The sequence below is a fragment of the Hemicordylus capensis genome, chromosome 2 (assembly GCF_027244095.1).
Source record: "Hemicordylus capensis ecotype Gifberg chromosome 2, rHemCap1.1.pri, whole genome shotgun sequence".
NCBI lineage: Eukaryota > Metazoa > Chordata > Lepidosauria > Squamata > Cordylidae > Hemicordylus > Hemicordylus capensis.
In genome coordinates, this window is record NC_069658.1 from 19,466,773 (window position 1) to 19,477,962 (window position 11,190).

General features: G+C 43.7%; 1 long non-coding RNA gene across 1 annotated transcript; it reads right to left on the reverse strand.

The window, feature by feature from the left end:
• Positions 1-1,823: 1,823 nt before the first annotated feature.
• LOC128346823 (uncharacterized) lies at positions 1,824-10,838 on the reverse strand. Its single transcript, XR_008317229.1, has 2 exons — positions 10,775-10,838; positions 1,824-2,983 (listed from the first exon to the last, which is right to left on the reverse strand). It is a non-coding gene; the product is annotated as an uncharacterized LOC128346823 (long non-coding RNA).
• Positions 10,839-11,190: the final 352 nt, after the last annotated feature.

Below are 11,190 nucleotides of genomic sequence, written 5' to 3' on the forward strand. Positions count from 1 at the left end.
GTACACAGAAACCTCTGTGGAAGAACCATAGCTCAGGAGTAGAGCACATGTTTTGTATGCAGAAGGTCCAAGATACCAGGTTCAATTCCTGGTATTTCTAGATAGGGCTAGAAACCCCAGAGAGCCCCAGTGAGTGATTGACATGCAGAGCAAGAATGCCACCAATGCAGTGAGAGTAACTTAACAGAGCTTCCCAAGTAACTGCACCAGTGCAGTGGGGAAGTCGCAATTTTTGATGCCCTCCTCTTCCATATTTCCTTTCCTCCCCTTTCCCAAGAAGCCTGAAGATATGTTCCTGAGAGTTGTACAACCCTCTTCATGGGGCGCAAGGTGCATCCTTGCTCTGTACATCAACATGTGTAGACAATGCTGAACCAGATGAACCAATGGTCTGCCTTGATAAAAGGAGCTCCCTGTGTAAGGCAAACAAGAGCAAAGAACATACACACAAGGGCCCTGCTGGATCCAATCAAAGATCCATCTGCCCCAATATCCTGTCTCCATCACTGAGCAGTCAGAATTTCCAGGAAGCTACCCAGAAGCTCACAAGCAGGACAAGGTAACAGCCCTCTTCCAATTATTTGCTCCCTCCTCCATCAGTTGGCATTCAATGGCATGCTGCCGCTGAATTTAGAATTCTATTTAGCTATCACAGCCAATAGCCGCTATGAACTTATTTAATCTATTTTAAAAGCTTATGAGGGTTTTGCACACACTCGAAGAACAAGGGCTCACCTACTGCACAACATTCTGTTGCACAAGAGCACTCGTGTGCAAAAATTGTGCAAACACAATTGTTGTTCTTCTGTATGATCCCTATCGCATTTTGAGGTCATCTGGAGAGGTCTGTCTCCAGCTGCGACCGGTGTGTCTGGTGGCAACTCGGGACTGGTCTGTAACCACTCCTAGGCTGTGGAATGCACTCCCCACAGAAATGCATGGTTTAAATACATTATTGGCTTTTAAGAGAGCCCTTAAGACTTATTTGTTTAGTCTGGCCTTCCAGGGTTTTTAAACTGTTTTAAATTGTTTCAACTGTTTTAAACAGTTTTAATTGTTAAGATTTTATGGTTTTATGTTTGATTTTTGAATGATTATATTTTGTTTTAGTTTGTAAACTGCCCAGTGCTGTTGGATTGGGTGGTATAGAAATGTAATAAAGAAACAAACAAAGTTGTACTAATGACAGCCATTGGACAAAATGGTTGTCCATCACACAATTGCATTTGCACCATTTTTGTGGTTTGCACAACAGTGCTCTTGCATTAAAATGCAAATGGAATGTGGCTCCATATGTCAGTGAAGGTCTTCCTATAGATAACAAGAAGCAGACACATTCTGCCCCCGTTGCCCACTTGAAGCCTTCTTGGATTTCCCAGAGTCACAAGGGGGGAAATAAACAAATTAAAAATGATAGATCATAGGGTTTTTCTTCTTCTCAGAATGGGGAAGTGATATGCTAACATTTATCTCAAATACAGTTTAGAAATTTGCAACCCAATCAGGCTTTGTTAGAGAGTCGTGTTGCATCTTCTAGCATATTTCTGTCTGGTCTACCGTTGCCTTTCTCTCCCCTCCCTCGCTCTCTTGCCAACTTAACTCTCTGAGCATTTGTATGGTTGTTTTCATTGCTTGAATTTCGAGCAGTTTGACATACCCCGAGTCTAAATTAAGGATAATGCTGCAGTGTGGATGTTTAAAATTCATTCTTGCCACTTACTAACTTCATTGGTATGAAATTTGAAAACTCCTCTTATTAAACACCATTAAATATTCACTCCATTTCCAAAGACAAATATGAACAGAAACACAATCAAACATGGTAGTGTATTAAAATCATTGATTCACAATATTTAAATTTCCAGCTAGCCTCCAATTAGCAGGCTTTCCAATATTTGAACAGAAGACCATTTTAATGTAATTACAAACACATTTTAGGCATCTAAATTTTTTGCATAATTATTCCCTATTAAACTATTTATGTAGCCCTTTTTCCATCAGAAACAGAAAAAGCAGAACAATTTTATTCCTTACTGTTACAATAATTAACTATGTAAGTAGAACAGCATATTAATAGAGTATAATTTGTTTACATTTAAAAGAAAATTGTGTTAGATTAGCATAGCAAAAGACTATTTCCATATCCAGGCAGTAATATGCAGGCCTAATAGCAATTTACAGTGTAGTTAAAGAATATTATTAATAAAGTAATACAGTGTAATTCTGTTTGCCCCAACCATATTTCACAATGTCCTTAATTACAGTTAATTCCATCGAGGCTAATTTGGGTGTTGTTAAGCAGTAGACAGAGGAATCTTAAATACAACCTTTGTTTAATAATGAATTTTGAAAGTTACTGTGGAGCAAGAAACAATATGAGAAAAAGAAATACACTGCAAGCGTTTTATGGCAAGATTATTTCTCCCCAAATAGAATCTTGTTAATAGGGTCAGTCAATAACAAGACTTGAGTGGCAACCAGGAAAGGTTTGGCTGTAAACGGAGTTTCATTTTTAACAGACATTTTAACTACGAGACAGACTGAGTGTCGTCCTTACTTGTCACTTAAGGCTCTGGTCCTAAAAGGTATTACTGAGCATCCCTGTCCCTTGTGGCAATGACCTCTTACTAGAGTTTGGCCCCCTGTGAGATTTGGATCTTGGGCACAGCTTGCAAGAGTATGTTGCCACCACCTGGTACTAGAAGCTAGCCCAGAGCCACTCCCACTCAAATCAACACATGCTATAAGCTGTTGAGCAGGGATGATAAGGAGTGTCTCATGTCAGATTTGTGCTAATGTAATTAGTAAAGATGCTGAAGTTCACTATTACTGGACTGAGGCACTGGATTTGGCTTTGTGGCACCAGCGATGTCTCAGGATATTAGGGATGTGCGCAGAAGTTTCGAGCCGACTCAGCCTGGCGCGGTTTTGTCCCAGTCAAACTGGTCCTGGTTTGAGTTTAAACCGAGTGACTGGCTTGCATCTATACTGATAGAGGGGAATCTGGTGAATGAACTATTAATCAGAAAGGCATTAATTGAAAAACGTATTCATTACAGAGTAGAACAGAATTTCCAGCCACCCTAAAATACAACATATACACAATATAGGTGTTAATGCTTATTGCAGGCATCCTCAAACTGCGGCCCTCCAGATGTTGCTGAACTACAACTCCCAGCATACCCAGCCACAAAAATTTTTGTCTAGGGATGCTGGGAGTTGTAGTTCAGCAACATCTGGAGGGCCGCAGTTTGGGGATGCCTGGCTTATTGCGTATAGTCCAACTCAAATTATATCTCAAATATTTTAATAAGAGTGAGTTAAGCATGTGCTTAAATTATTCACTGGCTGTGATACCCAGACTAAATTACTACTGAATAGTCCTACTGAAATTAAATAGGCCTTTAGAGTAACTCCTTTGTAGTACTATTCAGTAAGTTAGTCTGGATTTCAGCCATCAATTTCTATTTTATTTTATTTTATTGTATTTTATTTTACAATGTTCTATCCTGTCCTTCTCAAGTGATCCAAGGCAGCTTACAGTACTATACTTTAAATACATAAGGAACAACAACAATGCAAAAATAAAAATACAATGATCTAGAAACATCAAATAGCACAGGGATAGTAAAGCACATCAGGAACAAAAGTGTACCAGTTCAGCATCTTAAAAACCTAACTGAAAAGGGGAGGTTTTCAGCTTCTGTGAGAGTGTAGACAATGAGGGGGCTAAGCAGATAGGAGAGAGTTCTGCATTGTGAAGCCACTTCAGAGAAGGCCTTTACTTGTGTCTGAGAAATGCCCCAAAGCAATAAAATGCAAGATGGCCTCCCTAAATATCTTATAGGGCAAACAGACTGAAATGGGGGAGATGATCATTCTAGTACACAAATTTTATGTCTACCTACCTACCTACCTACAGTACTTCCAGTGACTATTGCTGGTGTCTATCTCATGTTTCTTTTTTGATTGTGAGCCCTTTGGGGTAATGGATCCATCTTATTTATTTATTATTTCTCTGTGTAAACCACCCTGAGCCATTTTTGGAAGGACAGTATAGAAATCCAATCCAATCCAATCCAATCCAATCCAATCCATTAAAAAAATTAACACGTTTCTATACTGCCTTTAGCAATAGCACTAGCAATAGCACTTACATTTATATACCGCTCTATAGCTGGAAGCTCTCTAAGCGGTTTACAATGATTTAGCATATTGCCCCCAACATTTCTGGGTACTCATTTTACCGACCTCGGAAGGATGGAAGGCTGAGTCAACCTTGAGCCCCTTGGTCAGGATTGATCTTGCAACCTTCTGGTTACAGAGCAGCAGTTTTACCACTGTGCCACCAGGGGCTCAAGGTGGTTTACATTAACCAGGTCTCAAGGTGGTTTACATTAAATTAACATATCTATAAACTTTAAAATCAACATATAAAACAGATAAACAGATAAAAATTTAAAAACAGATTTAAAAAAAAAAAACTACTAAAAGCCTGACTGAACAAATGAGTCTTCCGTGCTCTTCAGAAGGCCATCCAATATGGTGCAGCCTTTTCTTTGACAGGTAGTGCATTCCACAGCCCTGAGGCAACGACAGAAAAGTTGTGATTAACCAGCATCCAAGCCACTAAGGGCTTTAGTTCATAACTAAGGTCATAACTAGCACCTTGAATAGAACAAGCTGGCAACCAATGCAGCTATGCCAAAACAGTTGCTATATGTTCAAAGATTCTTGTCCCAGTCAAGAGTGGGTGATCGTTGCTATTTTTCAAGTAGCCAAAAAAAAAAAAAAAAAAGGCAACGTGGGAACCAAATCCCACCAAGCTGGCCTCCACACAGTGTTGTACTTTTTCCAGTGCCAGGGGAGGCGTTAAAGAGAAACTCAACCCCATTGAGCCCCAGAACCATCTTGGAAGATGTGCACAAAGTTCTGGGAAGTGTAGCCCTTTCAAGCACTTTCCCTATTAGAGCTCTGTGCACTGGGAAGGACTGCACTTCCCAGCACTCTGTGCACACCATCCAAGTTGGTGCTGGGGCTCAACAGGGCTGCATTTTCTTTAAATGAGCCCTTTGGCGCTGGACAGTGGGAATGGTTGCTAGGGATGTGCACAAACCAGTTCGGAGGCCATTTTATGAGCCTCCGAACCAGTTTGAATGTCTGGTGGTTTAGCTGGTTTGAAGGTGTGTGTGTGGGATATCTTTAAGGATGAGGGACAGTGCTCTTACCCCTCCCACTGCATTTCCCCTCGACGTGCACACACACACTGGGCACATATGGTCCAAGGAGGCACTGGGGTGGCAAAGAGGTATACTGCTGCCCCGCTGGAACGTTTTAAAAGACAATGCCATCAGGGGGAATGCAGCAGGGGCAGTAAAAGCACCCTCCCCCATCCTTGAAGATATCCCCCCCACACACACACCTTTAAAACAGCAGGTGCCAGTTCCATGCACACCACTAATGGTTGCTTCCATTTGGCACCATGTATTCGTGGAACTTCACTGTTGATGGAAGCCACCACTTGCTCACGAGCCTTGCACTGATGTACATGGCTCAAGCAACTGCATTTTTAATAAGCTGTAGCCCTCAGATGGTATTCAAGGGCAGCCCCAAATAGAGTGTGTTACAGTAATCCAATTGCGACACAACTCAATTGATTTCAATGAGATTTAAAACTAGCTTTGGCTAAAATGATGCAATTTGTTGTTTTTATGCCTCCAGGGCAGGTCCCCTTCAAACCTGGAGCTGGCCCTCGTCTACAACCAGTTTTAAATTACCCTTGGCGCCAGTTTTGGAGGAGCATAGACCTGGAAGTCTTATTTGAATCTAAACATGTCTGGTTCTGCTGTAGGACTAGAAATGACCCTAGTCTACTGAGCAAAGAGGCACCTTTCCAAGTGGTGACGCTCTTAAATTTAGCAGGGGGGACAACAAATGTACTTATGTATCCCGGCATAATATCCCTCCTGCAGATGTTGCTGATGTTGTCTCTGTGTTTCTTTTTAGACCGTGAGCCTTTGGAATAGCAAACTGTCCCTTCATTTTCCTGTGTAAGTTTCTTTGAGAACATTTTCATTGAAAAGTTGTTTATACATATTGACTGACATATTGCTCAATGTTACATATGCATTGCAATGTAGCATTCATGTTACACTGAGCACAATCGCAGTAAATGCAAGAAATTCACAATGCAGCTGTGCAACTGGCAGCCATTTCCCCCCCAATTGCTCAAACTGCATTTGTACAATTATTGCAATTAGCACAAGAGCACTCTTGTACAACTGAGCAAACATTATGTTGTGACACACACATTATACCGCACTGTATGTCAGCCATTATAAACACTACTAATAAAATATCACTTTTTCACACAGTGCATAATTAATCTATTGTATTCTTTGCCTTGGGTGGTGGTGATGGCCACCAGCTTGAGTAGCTTTAAGAAGGGTTTAGATAAACTCATGGAGGACAGGTCTATGAATAGCTACTAGTTTGAGGGCTATAGGACACCTCCAGCCTAAAAGGCAAGATGCCTCTAAATACCAGTTGCCGGGGAGCAACAGCAGGAGAGAGGGCATGCCTTCAGCTCTTGCCTGTGGGCTTCTCGAAGGCATCTGGTGGGCCACTGTGTGAAACAGGATGCTGGACTAGATAGGCCTTGGGCCTGATCCAGCAGGGCTGTTTTTAGCACAGACTTATTTTAATTAATTAGGTGATGTGCCTCAGCCCTACACACAAGCAAGGGAATGGTCTGCTTCAAAGTATTTCAAATGCTGTGTGGAGCTATAGATTCCTGTCTTTCCACTCCCTCACAATAAGAGGAAATGTATTTCTACTACATAATATGCACAGAAGAAGCACACTCTTCTCTGATGATCCAAACTAGGATTCAAATCCAAATTTGATCTTAAAAAAAAAAAAAGACTAACATTTTACTGAAACAAAGCTCAGTTATGCTGAAGGCTGTTGGAAATATCTATGGTGTTCTGATACAATCAACATTTGTTTTAGGACAGATTTTGGCAGCTTGGTCCATATAGATATTTTGGACAATTAAACATCAGACAACTGGCATTTTGACTTTAAAAAAAAATGTTTGTATGATTCATCCCTCTTGACAATTTAGGAGAACTGACCTGGCAGAATAAAGTCCATGGCCACTGGAGATCAGGGCAATTGAGTGTTCCAATTTACATGGTTGTGGATTGATTGAGTTCACTGACAAGAAGCCATTACAATATCGTCATATCCTACAGATGGCTAATATTCATCCATAATGGTCAAATATGCTAGAATGGCAAGCTTGAAAACAGAGAGCTGCAGCTTTCCCCACTGCATTAGAATACAGCAACTGCAAAACAAAGTGTGACACAGCCTAACTGGGGATTGGCAGACTTTTCTGACAGACAGATCTAGCTAGAGTTGCTGCAAAACGGCTGAACATTTTACAAGCCAGAATGTTCCGTGTTTGTCAAGCTTGGGATCTGAAACCCACCAAGGGTTTGGTCACCTTTGCATGGTCACCAAGGGACAGAGGCTCAGTTGAGACAATATGCCACGCTCTAGTTTCCGCTTACATACAGTAGTTAGGAACTCAACCCCTGGGTTGAGCTTCAAAAGTACAACAGGCAAGCTATGGTTTGACCGTGTCTGCTTTCATTTTCTGCCCTTTCCACACTCATAGGAAGATAATAAGCTGCCATATACTTGGTCCATCTAGCTCAGTTTTGTCTACACAGACTGGCAGCAGCTTCTCCAAGGTTGCAGGCAGGAGTCCCTCTCAGCCCTATCTTGGAGATGCCAGGGAGGGAACTGGAAACCTCCTGCTCTTCCCAGAGCGGCTTCATCCCCTAAGGGGAATATCTTGCAGTGCTCACACATCAAGTCTCCCATTCAGATGCAACCAGGGCAGACCCTGCTTAGCTATGGGGACAAGTCATGCTTGCTACCACAAGACCAGCTCTTAATTGGTGTGTTATATTTTATGCTGTTTTGATTATACGAGATAGGATGGCATGGAGTGCATTGATCCATAGAGCGACCGAGAGTCACCATCCCACTCTTCCTCCAAGGAGCCCAGAGTGGTGCACATAGTTGTGTTTATTCCCACACACTTGTGAGCTAAGTTAGGCAGAGATAGAGAAAAGTGACTGGCCAAGGGGAACAAGGGGTGCTGTGTGGTGCAACTTTGTGTGCAGCCCTTACCACCGAGTACTGATCCCCATTGCAAATGTCTACATGCACAGTATGTCAGCCACTAAACAAACAGGGACATAGGAAGCTGCCATATACTGAGCCAGACCATTGATCCATCTAGCTCAGTATTGTCTTCACAGACTGGCAGCGGCTTCTCCAAGGTTGCAGGCAGGAATCTCTCTCAGCCCTATCTTGGAGATGCTGCCAGGGAGGGAACTTACCTCCTGCTCTTCCCAGAGCGGCTCCATCCCTGAGGGGAATATCTAACAGTGCTCACACATCAAGTCTCCCATTCATATGCAACCAGGGTGGACCCTGCTTAGCTAAGGGGACAAGTCATGCTTGCTACCACAAGACCAGCTCTGACTCCCACTCAGCTCCATACATTCCCTACTGGCTCCCTGCGTTCCATGTGCAGCCTCTGGAAGCAGAGCCATGCTCCATCAATTCAGATATTGTGCCAAGCCAATAGTTTCCAGATCCACTTCAAGCTATAGTTTCTGATTCTGGTATGCCAGCCAATCTGCAAACCATGATTTATAATTCAGACAGGATACCAAACCACAGTTAATCTTCCTTAACCATGTTTTGGCATCTGAATTGAGCTAGACTACCCCGGTACTCCAGAGGTTGCTGAACTACAACTCCCATCATCTCCAGCTAGAATTTATTGTGGCTGGGGACGACAGGAGTTGTAGTTCAGCAACATCTGGAGTATCACAGATTGGGAACCCCTGATCTAGACTACTTCAACAACTGAATACTTTTCGGATGTTATCTTCCTGTGCTCACTTAGCGCAGGAAGAGGGTGAGTGGGAAGATGCCAGCTAGTCAGGCCCCCACTGGTCATGCTCAGGAATGTCTCTGTGTTCCCGGTCTGACATGCTGCACAAGGGTATGCAGGTGGCTTGAGCACAGCTGTGCCCCTGCATGCATGTGGACCCCTCCAAAGGAGCAGCAACACTCGGCAGTAAGGGCTCCATCCATGCACCCTGTTGTGTGATGCAACACCCATTATTTCCCATGGGCATTGTGTTGCACAACTGCATGCATGGAGTCCTTACCACCGAGCATTGCTGCCTGGCAGTGCAGCAGCATCCAAGGTGTTTACATACACACAGGGCGCTGGCAGTGCTCAAGCTGCCCACGTCCCCTTGCTCGGCGTTATAATAATAATATTGTATATGTGTATACCACGCTTCACTCTAAGACCCCAGGGCGGTTAACAACAAGATAAAAACAATAAAAATGACATAAAAAGAACATGTTAAAAAACAGCTAATTTTTTTTTAAAAAGAGCAGGAGATAGCATACTGGCCAAAAGCCTGAATAAAATGGGCAGTCTTCACTTTCCTCCTAAAGGCTGGGAGAGAGAAAGCCATGTGGGCAGAGGCACTCTTGCCCCTGGACTTCCAGGAGGAAGTCCAGGGCCTCCACACTTCCTGGGCCGCCCCCCCAAAATCTTCTTTAGTCTTTCCCAGGTAGTGTGGACTGCACCGCCGGCCTGCACGGCGCCGGGAGGGCGAGTGTGACTGTGACCTGGGCCAGGCAGCTGAGAGTGACCTCTGTTTTAGAGACAGAGGGGGGAGTGGAAAAATAAATATGTGGGATGGGGATATGTTGTTGAAATGTTTCTGCTAATGCATATTTGCATAAATATACCTGTTTTATATCCTTACATTCTTGTGATTTCAAGACCCAACATGCTGGAAATACTGTGTGTGTCACGGTGTGTGTGTGTGTTTAGGAGGAGGATGCTTAACTTGCAGTGGGGGTGGGGTGGAGGGCTCCAAAGTCCGTTAGGGTTAGGCTTCAAAATACCTAGATGCACCTCTGCATGTGGTTCTCAACTGAGAGCGAGTTCCATAGCCTGGGGGCAACAACTGAGAAGGCCCTGTCCCACATGCTTGATCAATGGGCCTCAGCAGGTGTCAGCATGCAGAGCAGAGCCCTCCCAGCTGACCTAGTCAGGTAGGTAGTTTTAGCTAGGAAATGGGAGTCCTTACGGTACTTCAGGCCCAAGCTGTTTAGGGCTTTAAAGTTAATGACCAGCAACTTAAATTGTATCCAGGAACAGATGTGTTTGTCAGTATGTCACCCACTGTTTGTCTGTAGAGTCATGGCCTAAGTGCAGAGATACCTGGGAACAGTAGTGGCTTGTGGGCATTGGTTGGGGAGGGGGGCAGGAGAGAATCTTGTCATGGAGGCAGAAGCCTACCCTGCCTTTCCTCCATGCCAGAGGGCCTGGGTATTTACCCAAGCCTGCCAGGATTAAGGAAAACAGAAAGGGGGCAGGGAACAGAAAAGCAGGGGCAAAAGTAGAAAACAAATGTTTTGTGGGTTGTGGGGGAAGAAGGCAGAAAGCAAAAACAAAACAAAACAAATCAAACAAACAAAAAACCAACAACAAAAAACACCCCTAACAAAAAACAAACAAAAACAAAGGGCAAAAAGCAGAGACAAAGGCTGAAAGCAGAAAGGAAGGGCAAAAGGCAGAAAGAGGGACAGAAGAGAGAAAGCAGGGATTGCATCCCCCCATTCCCACCAAACAAACAAGCTAGTAAAAGATCAGATTTACCCGCAGCCAGGGAATCCTCTAGGAAGCTTCCTCCAGCTCTTCCTCCCCTGCCTGCAACTTCCTGTTTTGGTCTTACTGGTTAGAACAGCTGCTGCTCAAGCTGCTCCAGCCAATCTGATTCCTAGGGGGGTCTTCCTGGTACTGCCCCCAGGAAGAAGTGGAAAATGTATTAAAAATATACTCCCTGTAGCAACCAGGAAGTGCATTTTTAACCCATTATTTTAGTTCTTCCTGGGGACAGTGCCAGGTGGAGCCCCCTAGGAATCAGATTGGCTGGAGCAGCGTGAGTAGCAGCTGTTCCAGCCAGTAAGACCAACAGAAGAAGTTACAGGCAGGGGAGGAGGGGCTGGAAGAAGCCCCTTGCTCTGAAGGTTTCCCTGGCTGCTGCTAAGTCTGATCCTTTAATATCTTGTTTG